The sequence below is a fragment of the Heterodontus francisci genome, chromosome 12 (genome assembly GCF_036365525.1).
Source record: "Heterodontus francisci isolate sHetFra1 chromosome 12, sHetFra1.hap1, whole genome shotgun sequence".
Taxonomy (NCBI): Eukaryota; Metazoa; Chordata; class Chondrichthyes; order Heterodontiformes; family Heterodontidae; genus Heterodontus; species Heterodontus francisci.
In genome coordinates, this window is record NC_090382.1 from 67826453 (window position 1) to 67845263 (window position 18811).

Below are 18811 nucleotides of genomic sequence, written 5' to 3' on the forward strand. Positions count from 1 at the left end.
CGCACCTGGAGGTGGTCAGTGGTTTGTGAAGCAGCGCCTGGAGTGGCTATAAAGGCCAATTCTGGAGTGACAGGCTCTTCCACAGGTGCTGCAGAGAAATTTGTTTGTCGGGGCTGTTGCACAGTTGGCTCTCCCCTTGCGCCTCTGTCTTTTTTCCTGCCAACTACTAAGTCTCTTCGACTCGCCACAATTTAGCCCTGTCTTTATGGCTGCCCGCCAGCTCTGGCGAATGCTGGCAACTGACTCCCACGACTTGTGATCAATGTCACACGATTTCATGTCGCGTTTGCAGACGTCTTTATAGCGGAGACATGGACGGCCGGTGGGTCTGATACCAGTGGCGAGCTCGCTGTACAATGTGTCTTTGGGGATCCTGCCATCTTCCATGCGGCTCACATGGCCAAGCCATCTCAAGCGCCGCTGACTCAGTAGTGTGTATAAGCTGGGGGTGTTGGCCGCTTCAAGGACTTCTGTGTTGGAGATATAGTCCTGCCACCTGATGCCAAGTATTCTCCGAAGGCAGCGAAGATGGAATGAATTGAGACGTCGCTCTTGGCTGGCATACGTTGTCCAGGCCTCGCTGCCGTAGAGCAAGGTACTGAGGACACAGGCCTGATACACTCGGACCTTTGTGTTCTGTGTCAGTGCGCCATTTTCCAACACTCTCTTGGCCAGTCTGGACATAGCAGTGGAAGCCTTACCCATGCGCTTGTTGATTTCTGCATCTAGAGACAGGTTACTGGTGATAGTTGAGCCTAGGTAGGTGAACTCTTGAACCACTTCCAGAGCGTGGTCGCCAATATTGATGGATGGAGCATTTCTGACGTCCTGCCCCATGATGTTCGTTTTCTTGAGGCTGATGGTTAGGCCAAATTCATTGCAGGCAGCCGCAAACCTGTCGATGAGACTCTGCAGGCACTCTTCAGTGTGAGATGTTAAAGCAGCATCGTCAGCAAAGAGGAGTTCTCTGATGAGGACTTTCCGTACTTTGGACTTCGCTCTTAGACGGGCAAGGTTGAACAACCTGCCCCCTGATCTTGTGTGGAGGAAAATTCCTTCTTCAGAGGATTTGAATGCATGTGAAAGCAGCAGGGAGAAGAAAATCCCAAAAAGTGTGGGTGCGAGAACACAGCCCTGTTTCACACCACTCAGAATAGGAAAGGGCTCTGATGAGGAGCCACCATGTTGAATTGTGCCTTTCATATTGTCATGGAATGAGGTGATGATACTTAGTAGCTTTGGTGGACATCCGATCTTTTCTAGTAGTCTGAAGAGACCACGTCTGCTGACGAGGTCAAAGGCTTTGGTGAGATCAATGAAAGCAATGTAGAGGGGCATCTGTTGTTCACGGCATTTCTCCTGTATCTGACGAAGGGAGAACAGCATGTCAATGGTCGATCTCTCTGCACGAAAGCCACACTGTGCCTCAGGGTAGACGCGCTCGGCCAGCTTCTGGAGCCTGTTCAGAGCGACTCGAGCAAAACCATAAAATTATGGTTACAGTATGTGATATAATGGTATTTTTACCTGTTGTTGTTGTTCGAGCCATAGTCCCAGAGGACCACAGGCATCTCTTTCCATTAGAGCAAGAGAGACAGTTGGTAGTGTAGAGCTTGAGGAGCACCACTACTCAAGCAAGGGACAAGGTGAGGAGGCAGGCCTCCATGAACTACCACAGCCAGCACAGGGATTGAACCCGCACTGTTGGTGTCTTTCTGCAACACACTCTAGTGAACTGAGCGAACCGACCCGCCCCCCGCCCCCCCCCCCCCTTTCTTAGCTATAGATCATGATGAAAAGAAGGCTTTTAAAATGAGGACAATGTATTGGCTTCTTGTTTTTGAGACCTAATTTATCTCAGAAGTATGCAAGTGATTAACAACAAGGTGCGTTTCTACTGCAGCTTTTGGTCATACAGATCCCCAGCTGCCAAGAATGAGGCATATTAATTTTGTCATATGAACATCAATTTTAAACTGTTGCTGGAGTGAAGAAATGACTTGTTAAAGAGATCACCAGACATTTGGGATGGAAGGGCATTTGCACATTAAGAGACGCTGCTTGTGGACACAAAGGACTATTCCCTGATCCAATTAACCCACATTGATTTTGATCACCAGACATGAAGGTGTAAGGAAGCTCATTCCAGGGCCTGCTAAAATAATACAGAAGTGGTTAAGCCAGTTAGTCACATGACTGGCCTGCTGGCCAACTTGATTTTGTATTTGTGCCACACAGAAAATAATTCAGTTTTGCAACTGAAGCTGGAATAAGCAAGCCTCTCTCCTCGCTGTCGCTCTCTCGCTTTCTTCCAAGCCACCGGACCCACGGAAGACACATACACCTCAAGAGAGAAAAGACTCCTACATCGAAACAAGTTCAAGCGTGAACTGGGCCCCAACGAAGAGCAAGACTTACCGGCAGCCAAAGACAACACATTGAACTCAAAGGACAGTAAATAACTAACAGATATTGCCTCAAGCATTTCCCCTTTATTCTTTCTACTTTTTCTGTCATTATTTGCTTGTGTGTTTATCGCGTATGCATGCTAGCATGGTCGCGTCACATATTAGTAGTCGTTAACCAGATTAGAGTTTAAGATTAATGAACTTCTACCTTTCTTGTTTAAATCTAAGGAAATGTGTCTGATTTCTTTGCCTTACAATTGGAGCAGTGAACAAGAATTCACTGAAGGGGGAGCTAAAAACACAGTGTTTCTAAAATTACATTTAAACCAGGCAAAGGCTGAGAGGGAACCCCGAGACCCTTTCTCAGCTGGATATAACATTTTACAAAAGAAATTTCTCAAGGCACTTCCAGAATAGTAATAAGAGGAGTAGTACACAAAGGCAGACGACAGAGTTCAGGAAGGATGATTGAAGTAAAAGCAAAATACTGCGAATGCTGGAAATCTGAAATAAAAACAGAAAGTCCTGGAAATACTCAGCAGGTCTGGCATCATCTGTGGAGAGAGAACAGTTGATATTTGAGGACCCTGATTGATGAAAGGTTATCGACCTGAAACATTAACTCAGTTTCTCTCTCCACAGGTGCTTCCTGGGATAATTGAAGGTTTGAGCAAAAGAGCCAGCAACAGATATTAAGAGGGCATAAAGGAATAGAGAGAGGGGGAGAGTGGGTTTGCAGGGGGTGGAGCGCTTCAGAGACAAGGGCTGAGGTGGTTTAAAATTCTGCTGTCAATTGTGGGGCGGAGGAGAAAGTGGGGTAGGGATTGAGGCCAGGGTCAGAACACATAGACAGTAGGAGGGAAAATCAATCTGGAGGAGATTAATCAACTTGGATGGTGAGACCATGGAAGCATTATAAAGACGAGGAGAATGATTTTAAATCTGGTGTGTTGGGAGCCAAGGAGCAATGTAGATTTGTAAGGAGCTGCAAGAGAAGATATAGAAAAATTATAGTTTTTGTAATGTGAACAAAGAAAGGCAAGCATTCAGATAATTAAGTCTGGAGGTGATAAAAGCATGGATTAAGATTTCAGCAGCAGATGGGCTAAGGTAGAGGCAGGGTGGGTAATGTTGCGGAAATGGAAATAAGCAATATAGTTGATGGAGATTTTTTTGGGTCAGGTTCAAACAGGGCATCAAGATTGTGCATGACTTTGTTAAGCCTGAATGACGGACCAGGGTTGGGTATGCAATAGGTGACAAGGGAGCAGAGTTTGTGGTAAGCACCAAGAACCATAGTTTTGGTTTTTACTCTCGTTTTAATCTTGTTTTTGCTTTCAGATGGCAGCTGTTCATTATTCTGTATGTTCTGATGAAAGACCACAGAGCTGAAATGGCTGGGATTTTGTGTGGCACCCTGAGGCGGGGAGGCACGGAGTATCACAACAGGTGGCCGGGTGGTGGGGTGGAGGGAGGGGGAGGATGGTGATGGAGGCCCCGTTGCCAAGCGATCTTCCCAGGGGCGGGATAGGCCGATGATGGCCGTCCCCCAAAGGCCAATTGAGGCCATTGGTAGCCTATTAACAGCCATTTAAGAGTCTCTTCCTGCCTTCCCTGGGATCTTACCAGTGGCGGTGGTGGGGGGGGGGTGCGTGCCTCTGCCGTGTGGGGAGGACACCTTTCCTGCGGGCTTGGAGCGAGGGAGTTCCCATGAAGGACCCCCACCGGGAACCACTTTATCCCTGGGATCGGCCTCCCCTTGGACTGTCCGACCCCCCCCAGTCCCCCTTGCCGGGGCCTTCCGAACTGGCCCTGGTGACCCCACCTCACTTACCTCTGGTCCGGGATTCCAAAGCTGGGCCTGGGTCGAGGTTTCTGCAGTACTGGCAGTGACCACTGCTCCTGGTGCGCTGCCGATACTGCTGAGCTGCCGGCCCTCTGACTGGCTGATAACTCTTGAAGGCGTGATCCCCATCTTTAAAGGGACGGGGATTCCAGCTTGTGAAACTTGGAAGTTAAAAGACCGGAGGATTGCTCTGGGGTGGTGCATGAAAGGGCCAATGCGGGCTTTACCCTGCCTTTTTGGCCTGGCACTGGTAGCCCTGGCTCCAGCACAAAATCTAGCCCCTTAATTCTGTTTCTCTCTCCACAGATGCTGCCCCATCTGCTGAGTATTTATTGCATTTTCTGTTTTTATTTCAGATTTCCAGCATCTGCAGTATTTTGCTTTTGTAAAAAAAAACATTGGTGTAGAGAGGGCACAAGAAAGGAGGGTCAAGGGGGTGGATATGTGTGTGGGTGAGATTGAGTGAGGATAAGTGCGCAGGGGGATGGAGGCTAAGGAAGTTTAGGGGCTGGATTTTACGGGACACTTAGAACATGTTTGGAGGCGGGGCTGGGTGCCAAAAAATCCGAACAGAACACGTTGAACCGGATGTCTGATTCTTTACGTCTTTTCTGGATTTTACCAACGGTGGCTGATATGGAGGGCAAACTTCGCACATCGACGAAGCAGCAGAGCAATAAAGGTATTTAAAAGGCCAATTAACTGGAATTTTACCGTGTATTTCTGATTTTAGTGATGATGCACAGGAACCACAGGGCTTCAGATCCTCGCCTGGTTGAAGGAGGCAGCAAGGATGTGGGAGGTCAGTGCTGGCTCTCTCAGCCAGCCATCGAGAGTGCCAACATGCCATGCCAATAAGAGTGGTACACAGAGGGCATTGCCAAATAACGGCAGAAGAGGAGGAAAAGGTGCCAGCACTGCCGGGGCAGGCGGCAGGGTGTCATGGGGCAGTGGCACTTGCTTTAAAGGAACGATCCAGGGAAGGTTGGGGTGATGGGGTAGAAGGGCTGCCATCTAATTGAAGGCTTACGACAAAGAGAGAGAACGCCTTCCATGGACCTCATCTACCCCAGTCTTTGGGAGCCCCGTTGAGGAGGAGGAGGAGGAAGAGCAGCTGAGAGGGAAGGAAGTTCAGGCAGTGGCAGGAGCACATCAGCAACTTCAGCACCTGCCAGAGGGCCTGTGTCATGAAGACCCTATCTGCCACCAATGAAACCCCTTTCTCACCTGGTCGTAACAGCCTGCCTCAGGATTGGTATGCCAAAGAGGTCTGCACAGAGGCACACCAACAGCCTCCTGTACACAGAAGTGGCTATCACCAGGAGACACTCTACGTCCGAAGCTCAGCAATCTCCAGAGGTCTGAGCTGCTGTGTTGGCAAAGACTACAACTCTCCAGAGATGCAGTCACTGATCTCTGCATCATGCTGCAGGACAAGCTGAGACCCATGGGGGTTGGTGGCCACCCAATGCCAGTGGGATTGGAGACCATGGTTCTCAACATTTACGCTGGCAGCACTTTCCAGGGATGCACTAGGGACATGTGTGGGATCTCCCAGTCTGCGGCCCATCGGTTCATCAAGGAGATGACCAATGCCATGTTCGAGGGGCCAGCGACTCTGTGTGCTACTACAATGATCCAGACAGTCAGGTGCAGAGGTCCATTGGGTTTGGGGCCATTGCTGGATTCCTCCAGGTGCAGGGTGTCATCCACTGCACACACATGGCCAGTGGTCTTCATCAACATCCCTCAAAGCTCAACTGGTCTGTAACCACTGAAAGCAGATCCTTCAGGTGTGTGCAGGGCTCCCGGGAAGCAGCCACAACGCCTACAGACATTGACAGTGCCAGCTGCTGCATTTTTTCCGAACCCTCACATGCCTCAGGGATGGATACTGGGTGACGAGGACTAGCCACTAAAAACATGGCTGCCCACTCCTATGAACAATCGATGCACAGATGCAGAGGAGAGGTACAACATCTGCTACGGGTCAACCTGAGTGACCATCGAGCAGACCATTGGAACATAGGAAATAAGAGCAGGAGTAAGCCATTTGGCCCCTCGAGCTTGCTCTGCAATTCAACTAGATCATGGCTGATTTTCTCCCTAACGCCACTTTCCCCGTATCCTTTGATTCCCTTAATATCCAGAAATCTGTCGATCACTGTCTTGAGCATACTCAATGACTGAGCCTCCACCGCACACTGGGGTGGAGAATTCCAAGGATTCAGCACACTCTGACTGAAGAAATTCCTCCTCATCTCAGTCCTAAATGGTTTACCCCTTATTTTGAGACTCTGAGACCCCCCCAGCCAGGGGAAACATCCTTCCTGAATCTACCCTGTCGAGTCCTATAAGAATTTTGTATGTTTCAATGAGATCACCTCTCATTCTTAACTCTAGAGAATATAGACCCAACCTCCTCAATCTCTCCTCATAGGACAATCCTGTCATCCCAGGCATCAGTCTGGTGAACCTTTGTTGCACTCCTTCTCTGGCAAGTATATCCTTCCTGAGCTAAAAGAGACCAAAACTGTACACAATACTCCAGGTGTGGTCTCACCAAAGCTATATAATTGCAGCAAGACATCTTTACTCCTGTACTCAAATCCTCTTGCAATAAAGGCCAACGTACCATTTGCCTTCCCAATTGTTTGCTGAACCTGCATGTTAGCTTTCAGTTACTTATGAATAAGGACACAAAGGTCCCTTTGGACATCAACACTTCCCAATCTCTCACCATTTAAGAAATACTCTATTTCTGTTTTTCCTACCAAAATGCATAACTTCACGTTTTTCCACATTATATTCCATCTGCCATGTTCTTGCCCACTCACCTGTATAAATCCCTTGAAGCCGCATTGCATCCTCCTCACAACTCACATTCCCACCTAGTTTTGCATTATCAGCAAATTTGGAAATATTACATTTGGTCCCCACATCCAAATCATTGACAGATTGTGAATAGCTGGAGCATAAGCACTGATCCTTACAGTACACCAATTGCCACAGCCTGCCAACCTAAGAATGACCCGTTTATTCCTACTCTCTGTTTTGTAAGCGTCAGTGTTTAAAGAGATTTGGGTGTACTTGTACAAGGAATGCAGAAAGTTAACATGCAGGTGCAGCAAGTAATTAGGAAGGCAATGGCATGTTGGCCTTTATTGCAAGGGAATTGGAGTACAGAAATAAGGAAGTATTGCTACAATTGTGCAGGGTTTTGGTGAGACCACATCTGGAGTACTGTGTACAGTTTTGGTCTCCACAATTAAGAAAGGGTATACTTGCATTGGAGGCGGTACAGCAAAGGTTCACTAGATTAGTCCCTGGGATGAGGAGTTGTCCTATGATGAGAGGCTAAGTAAATTGGGCCTGTATTCTCTGGAGTTGAGAAGAATGAGAGGTTATCTCATTGAAACATATCAGATTCTAAAGATGCTGGATAGAGTAGACACTGAGAGATTATTTCTGCTGGTCGGGGAATATAAAACACGGGGGCACAGTCTTAGGATAAGGGGCTGATCATTTAGGACTAAGGGGAGAAGAAATTACTTCACTCAAAAGCTTGGGAATCTTTGGAATTCTCTACCCCAGAGGGTTGTGGATGTTCCATTGTTGAATACATTTAAGGCTGGGATAGATAGATTTTTTGTTGTCTCAGCAAATCAAGGGATATGGCGAGCGGGTGGGAAAATGGAGTTGAATTCTAAGATCAGCCATGATTGTTTTGAATGGGGAAGCAGGCTCGATGGGCCATATGGTCTACTCCTGCTCCTATTTCTTGTGTTTTCTGTCTGTTAACCAATTCTCAATCCATGCCAGTATATTACCCCCAATCCCATGTGCTCTAATTTTACTAACTTCTTGTGTGGGAGCTTATTAGAAGCCTTCTGAAAATCCAAATACACTGCAATCCACTGGTTTCCCCCTTATCTATTCTGTTATTTACATCCTCAAAAAACTCCAACTGGTTTGTCAAACATGATTCCCTTTCATAAATCCAAACTGACTGCCTAATCCTACCATTATTTTCTAAGTGTACAACGTTACATGAGCACTTCTGTTTTTCTTGGTAAAATATGTTTTTGAAATTATAGTTGAATTTTACACATTGAATCATCTGGAGATTGCTGAACTTTGTGGGTGTTTTTCTTAAAAGGAAGGTCAACAGAAGGTTGACTAGTAAACAGGTTTTTACTGGAAGGCACATGTTTGTAAAGAACTCAGCAGGGGGTTTGACTGAAGAGCTATTTGCTTATTGACAAGTCAGGATTTATGGTGCCATAGGACTTGCCTCTGGAAAAAAGTGGTTTCATTTTGAACTGTTAAACAAAAATCCAGTTGGTTTGGCTAAAAACAGGCAGTTGGAGTTTGCTTATTGACCTGCCAGGTGAAGAAGATCCTGCTTATCTTGCTCTTGAAAAGCAAATCCTGTATCAGGTTGTGCTATTGCCTCCTGTATTTGAAGAAACCCTGAATGTTTGCAGAAACCTTGAAGGAACTTTGCATTGAATGTGCAGGAATCGAAATCTTTGTTGCTGCACACCTGATGTAAGACCTATGTGAAGCCTGCTGTAGCTGCATTTCTTGAAAGCCTACCCAGACTGTTCAGCAATGGAGGACCAAGAAACTGATAAAGAAAGGGAAAATAGAATATGAAAGTAAACTAGCCTGGAAGGAACTGTTCTAGGAAGACTCCTGTCCTAGTGGCAGCCACCCTTTTGCCTTTGGAACACATCGCCAAAACAAAGGACTTCCATATATTCTATTCAGTCTAAGTTTTTTTATTCCTGCTATTTCTTTGTAAGAGCTGTAAACAAAAATCCCTTATTTTCCTGGTTAACCAGGTATGTATGTGAGTGTGTGTGTGTGGGGGGAGGGGGCTAGGATAAAAAATAGGGGTTTAATATTTCAATTCGCGTATAGAACATAGAACATAGAAAAATACAGCACAGAACAGGCCCTTCGGCCCACGATGTTGTGCCGATCCTTTGTCCTCTGTCAAGGACAATTTAATCTATACCCCATCATTCTCCTTTATCCATATACCTATCTAAAAGCCGTTTGAAAGTCCCTAAAGTTTCTGACTCAACAACTTCCCCAGGCAAGGCATTCCATGCCCCGACCACTCTCTGGGTAAAGAACCTTCCCCTGACATCCCCCTTATATCTCCCACCCTTCACCTTAAATTTATGACCCCTTGTAACGCTTTGCTCCACCCGGGGAAAAAGTTTCTGACTGTCTACCCTATCTATTCCCCTGATCATCTTATAAACCTCTATCATGTCACCCCTCATCCTTCTCCGTTCTAATGAGAAGAGGCCTAGAATGTTCAGCCTTTCCTCGTAAGACTTATTCTCCATTCCAGGCAACATCCTGGTAAATCTCCTCTGCACCCTCTCCAAGGCTTCCACATCCTTCCTAAAATGAGGCGACCAGAACTGCACACAGTACTCCAAATGAGGCCTTACCAAGGTCCTGTACAGCTGCATCATCACCTCACGGCTCTTAAATTCAATCCCTCTGCTAATGAACGCTAACACCCCATATGCCTTCTTCACAGCCCTATCCACTTGAGTTGCAACTTTCAACGATCTATGCACATAGACCCCAAGGTCTCTCTGCTCCTCCACATGCCCAAGAACCCTACCGTTAACCCAGTATTTTGCATTCGTGTTTGTCCTTCCAAAATGGACGACCTCACACTTTTCAGGGTTAAACTCCATCTGCCACTTTTCAGCCCAGCACTGCAACCTATCCAAGTCCCTTTGCAGACGACAATAGCCCTCCTCGGTATCCACAACTCCACCAACCTTTGTATCATCTGCAAATTTACTGACCCACCCTTCGACTTCCTCATCCAAGTCGTTAATAAAAATCACAAACAGGAGAGGACCCAGAACTGATCCCTGTGGCACGCCACTGGTAACTGGGCTCCAGGCTGAGTATTTACCATCTAAGACCACTCTCTGCCTTCTATCAGTTAGCCAATTCTTAATCCAACTGGCCACATTCCCCACTATCCCATGCCTCCTGACTTTCTCCATAAGTCTACCATGGGGGACCTTATCAAATGCCTTACTAAAATCCATGTACACCACATCCACTGGTTTACCCTCATCCACTTGCTTGGTCACCTGCTCAAAGAATTCAATCAGGCTTGTGAGGCAAGACCTACCCCTCACAAAACCGTGCTGACTGTCCCGAATCAAGCAGTGTCTTTCCAGATGCTCAGAAATCCTATCCCTCAGCACCTTTTCCATCAACTTGCCTACCACCGAAGTAAGACTAACTGGCCTGTAATTCCCAGGGTTGTTCCTATTCCCTTTCTTGAACAGGGGCACAACATTTGCCACCCTCCAATCACCTGGTACCACCCCCGTCAACAGAGAAGATGAAAAGATCATTGCCAGCGGCTCTGCAATTTCATCCCTTGCTTCCCATAACATCCTTGGATATACCCCGTCAGGCCCGGGAGACTTGTCTATCTTCAAGTTATTCAAAAACCCCAACACATCTTCCCTCCTAACGAGCACTTCCTCGAGCTTACCAGTCTGTTTCACACCGTCCTCTTCAGTAATACACCCCTTCTCATTCGTAAATACCGAAGAGAAGTACTCATTCAAAACCTCACTTATCTCTTCCGGCTCAACACACAGTCTCCCGCTATTGTCCTTGACCGGACCTACGGTCCCCCTAGTCATCCTCATATTTCTGACATACGCGTAAAAGGCCTTGGGGTTTTCTTTTATCCTACCCGCCAAGCATTTTTCATGCCCTCTCTTAGCTCTCCTAATCCCTTTCTTCAGATCCTTCCTGGCCATCTTGTATCCCTCCAGAGCTATGCCTGTGCCCTTTTTCCTCAACCTTATATACGCATCCTTCTTCTTCCTAACAAGACTCTCAACCTCTCTTGTCAACCACGGTTCCCTCACATGACCATCCCTTCCCTGTCTGACAGGGACATGCTTATCAATGGCCCCTACTATCTGCTCCTTGAAAAAGTTCCACATTTCGACCGTGCCCTTCCCTGCCAGCATATGCTCCCAACTTATGCTCCTCAGTTCCTGCCTGACAGCATCATATCTACCCTTCCCCCAATTGTAAACCTTGCCCTGTTGCACATACCTATCCCTCTCCATTACCACAGTGAATGCTACAGAATTGTGATCACTATCTCCAAAGTGCTCGCCCACCAACAGCTCTATCACTTGCCCTGGTTCATTACCTAGTACCAAATCCAATATTGCCTCCCCTCTGGTCGGGCAGTCTACATACTGAGTCAGAAAAGCTTCCTGGACATACTGCACAAACACTACCCCATCCAAACTATTCGATCTAAAGAGTTGCCAATCAATATTTGGGAAGTTGAAATCCCCCATAATTACTACCCTGTGACTTCTGCTCCTTTCCAAAATCTGTTTCCCAATCTGCTCTTCCACCTCCCTGCTGCTATTGGGGGGCCGATAGAAAACTCCCATCAAGGTGACTGCTCCTTTCCTGTTCCTGACCTCAACCCACAGTGCCTCAGTCGGCAGATCCTCCTCGAAAATTCTTTCAGCAGTTGTTACACTATTTCTAACTAACAATGCCACCCCCCCACCTCTTTTACCACCATTCCTAATCTTATGAAAACATCTATAACCAGGTACCTCCAAGAACCATTCCTCCCCCTCACCTATCCACGTTTCAGTGATGGCCACAACATCGTAGTCCCAAGTGCCCATCCACGCCTTCAATTCACTCACCTTATTCCTGATGCTTCTTGCGTTGAAGTATACGCACTTTAACCCTTCTCCGTGCCCATCTGTCCTCTGCGACAGTGCTACCTTCCCCAATACCTCACTACACTCTTTGTCTTTCTGAGTGGACCCACTGGTCCCTGGACTACAAGTCCGGTTCCCATCCCCCTCCCAAACTAGTTTAAACCCTCCCGAACAGTACTAGCAAACCTCCCTCCCAGGATATTGGTGCCCCTCTGGTTCAGATGCAGCCCGTCCTGTTTGAACAGGTCCCATCTTCCCCAGAATGCAGTCCAATTATCCAAGAACTGGAAGCCCTCTCTCCTACACCATTCCTGCAGCCACGTGTTCAGCTGTGCTCTCTCCCTATTCCTAGCCTCACTATCACGTGGCGCCGGCAACAAACCAGAGATAACAACTCTGTCCGTCCGAGCTTTCAGCTTCCAGCCTAACTCCCTAAACTCACTTCTAACATCTGTGCCACCCTTCCTTCCTACGTCGTTGGTGCCAATGTGCACCACGACCTCTGGCTGCTCCCCCTCCCCTTTAAGGATCCTGAAGACGCGATCACAAACATCACGGACCCTGGCACCAGGTAGGCAACAAACCATCCGTGCGTCTCGCTTGCGCCCACAGAACCGCCTGTCGGTACTCCTCACCATCGAGTCCCCGATGACTAGTGCTCTCCCATTCTCCCTCCTTCCCTTCTGAGCCACAGTGCAGGACCCCGTGCCAGAGGCCCGTTCACTGCAGCCTGCCCCCGATAGGCCGTCCCCCCCAACAGTATCTAAAACTGTATACTTGTTGCTGAGGGGAACGACCACAGGAGATCCCTGCACTGACCTCTTCCCACCTCTAACTGTTACCCAGCTGCCTTTGTTTTGTGGAGTAACGACATCCCTGTAGCTTCTATCTATCACCCCCTCAGCTTCCCGAATGATCCTCAGTTCATCCAGCTCCAGCTCCAGTTCCCTAACACGGTCTGATAGGAGCTGGAGACGGATGCACTTCCAGCAGGTGAAGTCGGCAGGGTCACCGGAGGTTCCCCTCACCTCGAACATACTGCAGGAGGAGCACTGCACTCCCCTGGCTGCCATTTCTTTTACTCAATTACCCCTTAATTAAGTACAAATATAGATATTAACAAAAACAGTGAAATAGCTTACCTGTTCAGTCCTTTTTGGCTAGAGGAGGAGGGTAAAAAGGGTCTTATTATTAGGTTAGAGGAGGAGGATGGGTGGGAATCACTACATGTGTAGTGTCTCGGGTTAACTCTGCTCCGCACCTTTAAAGAAAATACCTACCCAGGAGTCCTTGCTGCCGTCCAGCTTCCGGTTCCTCCCGCGCCAAAAGTAACTTGAACACAAGGAAAACAGTAAGTACAACTTTCAAAACACAGCTCCTGGTGCCTTCACTTACCCACCGAAGAGTCGCTACCTTCTCCTGCTGCTCCGCCGGGAAATGAGGCCGAGTCCACGGAGCTCCGCACCTTTAAAGAAAATACCTACCCAGGAGTCCTTGCTGCCGTCCAGCTTCCGGTTCCTCCCGCGCCAAAAGTAACTTGAACACAAGGAAAACAGTAAGTACAACTTTCAAAACACAGCTCCTGGTGCCTTCACTTACCCACCGAAGAGTCGCTACCTTCTCCTGCTGCTCCGCCGGGAAAATGTTTACTTCATTATTGGTTCAGACTTGGTTTATAATAAATGGATAATTCTGTTGTTTATTAAAGAAACCTGGTTTGTGTGATTTGTTCTGGGGACAAATAAGTATCTGAGTGTTTCAGTAAGTGGGAAAATTTAAATATTTGTTGTGACATGTGGCAAAGTGGGACTGAATTAACAGTGCACTCCTCCTCCCAGCTCGGTCGTAACACCAGTTATCACATCCTTTATAATGGATTCTAGCATTTTTGCTACTACTGATGTTAGGCTAACAGGCCTGTAGTCTCCTGTTTTCTCTCTCTTTTTCTTAAATAGTGGGGTTACATTTGCTACCTTCCAATCTGCAGGAACCATTCCAGAAGCCATAGGATTTTGGAAGATAATTACCAACGCATCCACTATCTCTACAGCCACCTCTTTCAAGACTCTGGGATGTAGATCATCAGGTCCAGGGAATTCAATAACTTTCAGTCCCATTAATTTCTCCAGTACTACTTTTTTACTAATAATATTTTTTTTCAGTTCCCCATTCTCACTAGTCCCTTGGTTCTCTAGTATTTCTGTGAGTTTTTTTTGTATCTTCCTCTGTGAAGACAGACACAAAGTATTTGTTTAGTTTCTCTGCCATTTCCTTATTCCCTATTATAAATGTTTCTGTCTCTGCCTGTAATGGGTCCACATTTCTCTTTGCTAATCTTTTCCTTTTTACATACCTATAGAAACTTTTACTTTCCATTTTTATGTTTCTCGCTAGTTTACTTTCATATTCTATTTTCCCTTTCTTTATCAGTTTCTTGGTCCTCCATTGCTGAATTCTAAAAATGCTTCCAATCCTCAGGCTTACTACTTTTTTGACAATTTTGTAAGCCCCTTCCTTTGAACTAATACAATCTTTAACTTCGCTTGTTAGCCACGGTTGGATCACTTTTCCTGTTGGATTTTTGTGCCTCAAAGGAATGTTGTAAAACATTGTTACGACCAGGTGAGAAGGAGTCTAGGGGTTCCCTCTCAGCCTTTGCCTGGTTTAACTGTAACAGGGTTTAATTTTTAAAAACCGTGTTTTCAGCTAGCCCTCAGTGGATCCTTGTTCACCGCTTTCCAATTGTAAGGCACGGAGATCAATCGGACAGGTTTTCTTAGATTTAAACAAGAAAGGTGGAAGTTTATTAATCTTAAACTCTAATCCAGTTAACAACTACGAATACGTGACGTGACCACACTAGCATGCATATGCGATAAACACACATGCAGATAAAGACAGAAAAAGTAGAAAAGAATAAAGGGGAAAAGTTTGAGGGAATATCTGGATTATAGTTACAGTCCTTTGAGTTCAATGTGGAGTCTTTGGTTGCCAGTAAGTCTTGCCGTTCATTGGGGGCCCAGTGCATGCTTCAACTTGTTCCGATGTAGGAGTCTTTCCTCTCTTGAGGTTTACATGTCTTCAGTGTGTCCGGTGGCTTGAGAGAAAGCGAGAGAGACAGAGAGGCTTCCTTGTTCCAGCTTCAGTTGCGAACTTGCAGACTGAATTCAAACTGTCCTGTGTCTAGTTCAAAAGCCTGGATCAGCCAGTCAGTCATGTGACCAGCTTGTTTTACTGAAAACCATTACTGTCTTTGTGGATTATATCATCTTAGCAGACCTTGGAATGCGAATAATTGAAATTACACCTTCAATGTCTGGTGATCAAAATTCATTTGGGTTAATTGAACCAGGCAGTAGTTCTTTGTCTCCATAAGCATTGTCTCTTAGTATGCAAATGTCCTCCAGTCAAGGGTCTGGTGATCTCTTTAACAAATCATTTCTTCACTGCAGCAACAGTTTAAAATCAATGTTCATATGACAAAATTAATATGCCTCATTCTGGGCATGTAGGGATCTTCATGACACCATGTATTAATTCTTTAAATGCTAGCCATTGTCTGTCCACTGGCATACCTTTTAATGTAGTTTCCCAATCTGCCACAGCTGACTTGCCCCTCATACCTTCGTAGTTCCCTTTGTTTAGATTTAATACCCTAGTTTCAGATTCAACTGCGTTGCTTTCAACCTTAATGTAAAATTCTATCATATTATGTCATTCCTCCCGAAAGGCACCTTTACAATGAGATTATTAATTAGCCCTTTCTCATTGCACGATACTAGATCTAAAGTAGCCCATTCTCCAGTTGGTTCCTCAAAATACTGTTCCAGAAAACTATCTCGTATTGTCACGCACACCAGAAGTGCAATGATACAACAATCGCAGTCTAACTTTGAAGAGTTATGAAAAGCGGACTTTGTCTTTAAAAGATGAACCTTCATTTTAAGAAGTGAACATAGAGTCATAGAGTCGTACAGCATCGAAACAGGCCCTTCGGCCCACCGCGTTCATGCCGACCATAATGCCTATCTATACTAATCCCACTTGCCTGCATTAATTCCATATCCCTCTATGCCTTACTCATTCAAGTACCTGTCCAGACGCCTCTTAAATGTCGCTACTGTTCCTGCCTCCACCACCTCCTCAGGCAGCTCATTCCAGATACCCACTATTCTTTGTGTGAAAAATTTACCCCTTTGATCCCCTTTAAACCTCCTCCCTCTCACCAGCCTACTATGCGGGACTTTGTCAAAGGCCTTGCTAAAGTCCATGTAGATAACGTCCATCTCCCTGCCCTCGTCAATCCTCTTGGTCCCCTCCTCGAAAAACTCAATCAAATTCATGAGACATGATTTCCCACGCACAAAGCCATGCTGACTATCCCTAATCAGATCATGCCTTTCCAGATGCATATAAATCCTGTCTCTCAGAATCCCTTCCAATAACTTTCCCACCACTGATGTAAGGCTCACCGGCCTGTAGTTCCCTGGCTTATTCCTGCTGCCCTTCTTAAATAAAGGCACAGCATTAGCTATCCTCCAGTCTTCCGGTACCTCACCCGTGGCTAACGATGATACAAAAATCTCTGCCAGGGCCCCAGCAATCTCCTCCCTTGCTTCCCATAGCATCCGAGGATACACCTGATCAGGGGATTTATCCACCTTAATGTGCTTCAATACCTCCAACACCTCCTCCTTTGTAATGTTGATATGCTCCAGGATATCGGTGTTCCCTCCCTTGAACTCACTAGCTTCCATGACCTTCTCCACGGTGAATACGGACGAGAAATATTCATTTAAGACCTCGCCCATTTCCCATGGCTCCACACATAGATTGCCACACTGATCCTTAAGGGGACTTACTGTCTCCCTAGCTACCCTTTTACTCTTAATACACTTGTAGGATTCTCCTTTATCTTATCTGCCAGGGAAATCTCATGGCCCCTTTTCGCCCTCCTAATTTCCTTCTTAAGTGTAGTCCTACATCCCCTATACTCTTCGAGGCACTTGCTCGATCCTAGCTGCCTATACCGACATATGCCTCCTTCTTTGTCCTGACCAGACCCTCAATATCCCTTGTCAACCAAGGTTCCCTAAACTTGCCAGCCTTGCCCTTCCATCTAACAGGAACATGCCGGCCCTAAACTCTTCCTATCTCACTTTTAAAAGCCTCCCACTTGCCAGACGTCCCTCTACCTGTAAACAGCCTCTCCCATTCAACCTTTGAGAGTTCCTGTCTGATGCCATTGAAATTAGCCTTCCCCCAATTTAGGACTTCAACCTGAGGACCAGTGCTATCCTTTTCCATAACTATCTTGAAGCTAATAGAGTTATGGTCACTGGTCCCAAAATGCTCCCCCACTGACACATCAATCACCTCCCATCCTCATTTCCTAAGAAGAGGTCGAGTGTAGCCCCTTCTCTGGTAGGGCCATCCACATACTGCTTCAGAAAACTATCCTGGACACACTTAACAAATTCTTCCCCATCTGATCCCTTAGCACTAAGGCAGTCCCAGTCAATATTAGGGAAGTTAAAATCACCTACTATTACAACCCTATAATTCCTACACCTATCTGTGATTTCCCTACATATATGCTCCTCCACTTCCCTCTGATTATTTTGGGGCCTATAGTATAATCCCATCAAAGTGATCACCCCTTATTTCTAAGTTCTACCCATATGGCCTCGCTGGACATTCCCCCCGGGATATCCTCTCTAAGTACTGCCGTGATGGTCTCCCTAATCAATAATGCAACTCCCCCTCCTCTCTTACCTCCACTTCTGTCACGCTGGAAGGATCAGTACCCCGGAACATAGAGCTGCCAGTCCTGCCCATCCCTCAACCATGTTTCTGTAATAGCTATAATATCACAATCCCATGTACCGATCCATGCTCTGAGTTCATCTGCCTTACCTGTAAGGCTTCTTGCATTAAAGTAAATGCAGTTTAGCCTACAAGACCTTCCACGCTCCCTGTCCTGCCCCTGCCTGGCCCACCTACTGGACATGCTTGCTTTAACCTCTACATTTGCCTCAACTATCTCATCTGAGAGACTACTACTTTGGGTCCCACCCCCCTGCAAGACTAGTTTAAACCCTCCCTGGCAAACCTCCCCGCAAGGATATTGGTCTCCCTCCAGTTTTTCCTTCTTCTTGTACAGGTCACCTCTGCACCAGAAGAGATCCCAATGATCCAAGTAGCTGAAGCCCTCCCGCCTACACCAGCTGTTCAGCCATGCATTCATTTGCCTATTCCTCCTATTCCTACCCTCACTTGCACGTGGCACAGGGAGTAATCCTGAGATTACAACCCTAGAGGTCCTGCTTTTTAACCTTCTGCCTAACTCCCTATATTCACTTTGCAGGACCTCATCTCTCTTCCTGCCTATGTCTTTAGTATCAATATGGACCACGACCTCTGGCTGCTCACCCTCCCTTTTCAGAATGTCCTGCAGCCACGCCGAGACATCCTTGGCCCTTGCACCAGGGAGGCAACATACCATCCTGGAGTCTCGTTCGTGGCCACAGAAACGCCTATCTGCACCCCTTACGATAGAATCCCCTATCACTATAGCTCTTCCAACCCTTTTTCTTCCCTGCTGTGCAGCAAAGCCCTCCGTGGTGCCACGAACTTGGCTGTTGCTGCTTTCCCCTGGGAGGTCATTCACCCCCCCAACAGTATCCAAAGCGGCATATCTGTTTGAGAGGGGGATGGCCACAGGGGACTCCTGCACTACCTGCCTGCGCCTACTACTCCGTCTGGTGGTCACCCATCTCTTTTCTGCCTGT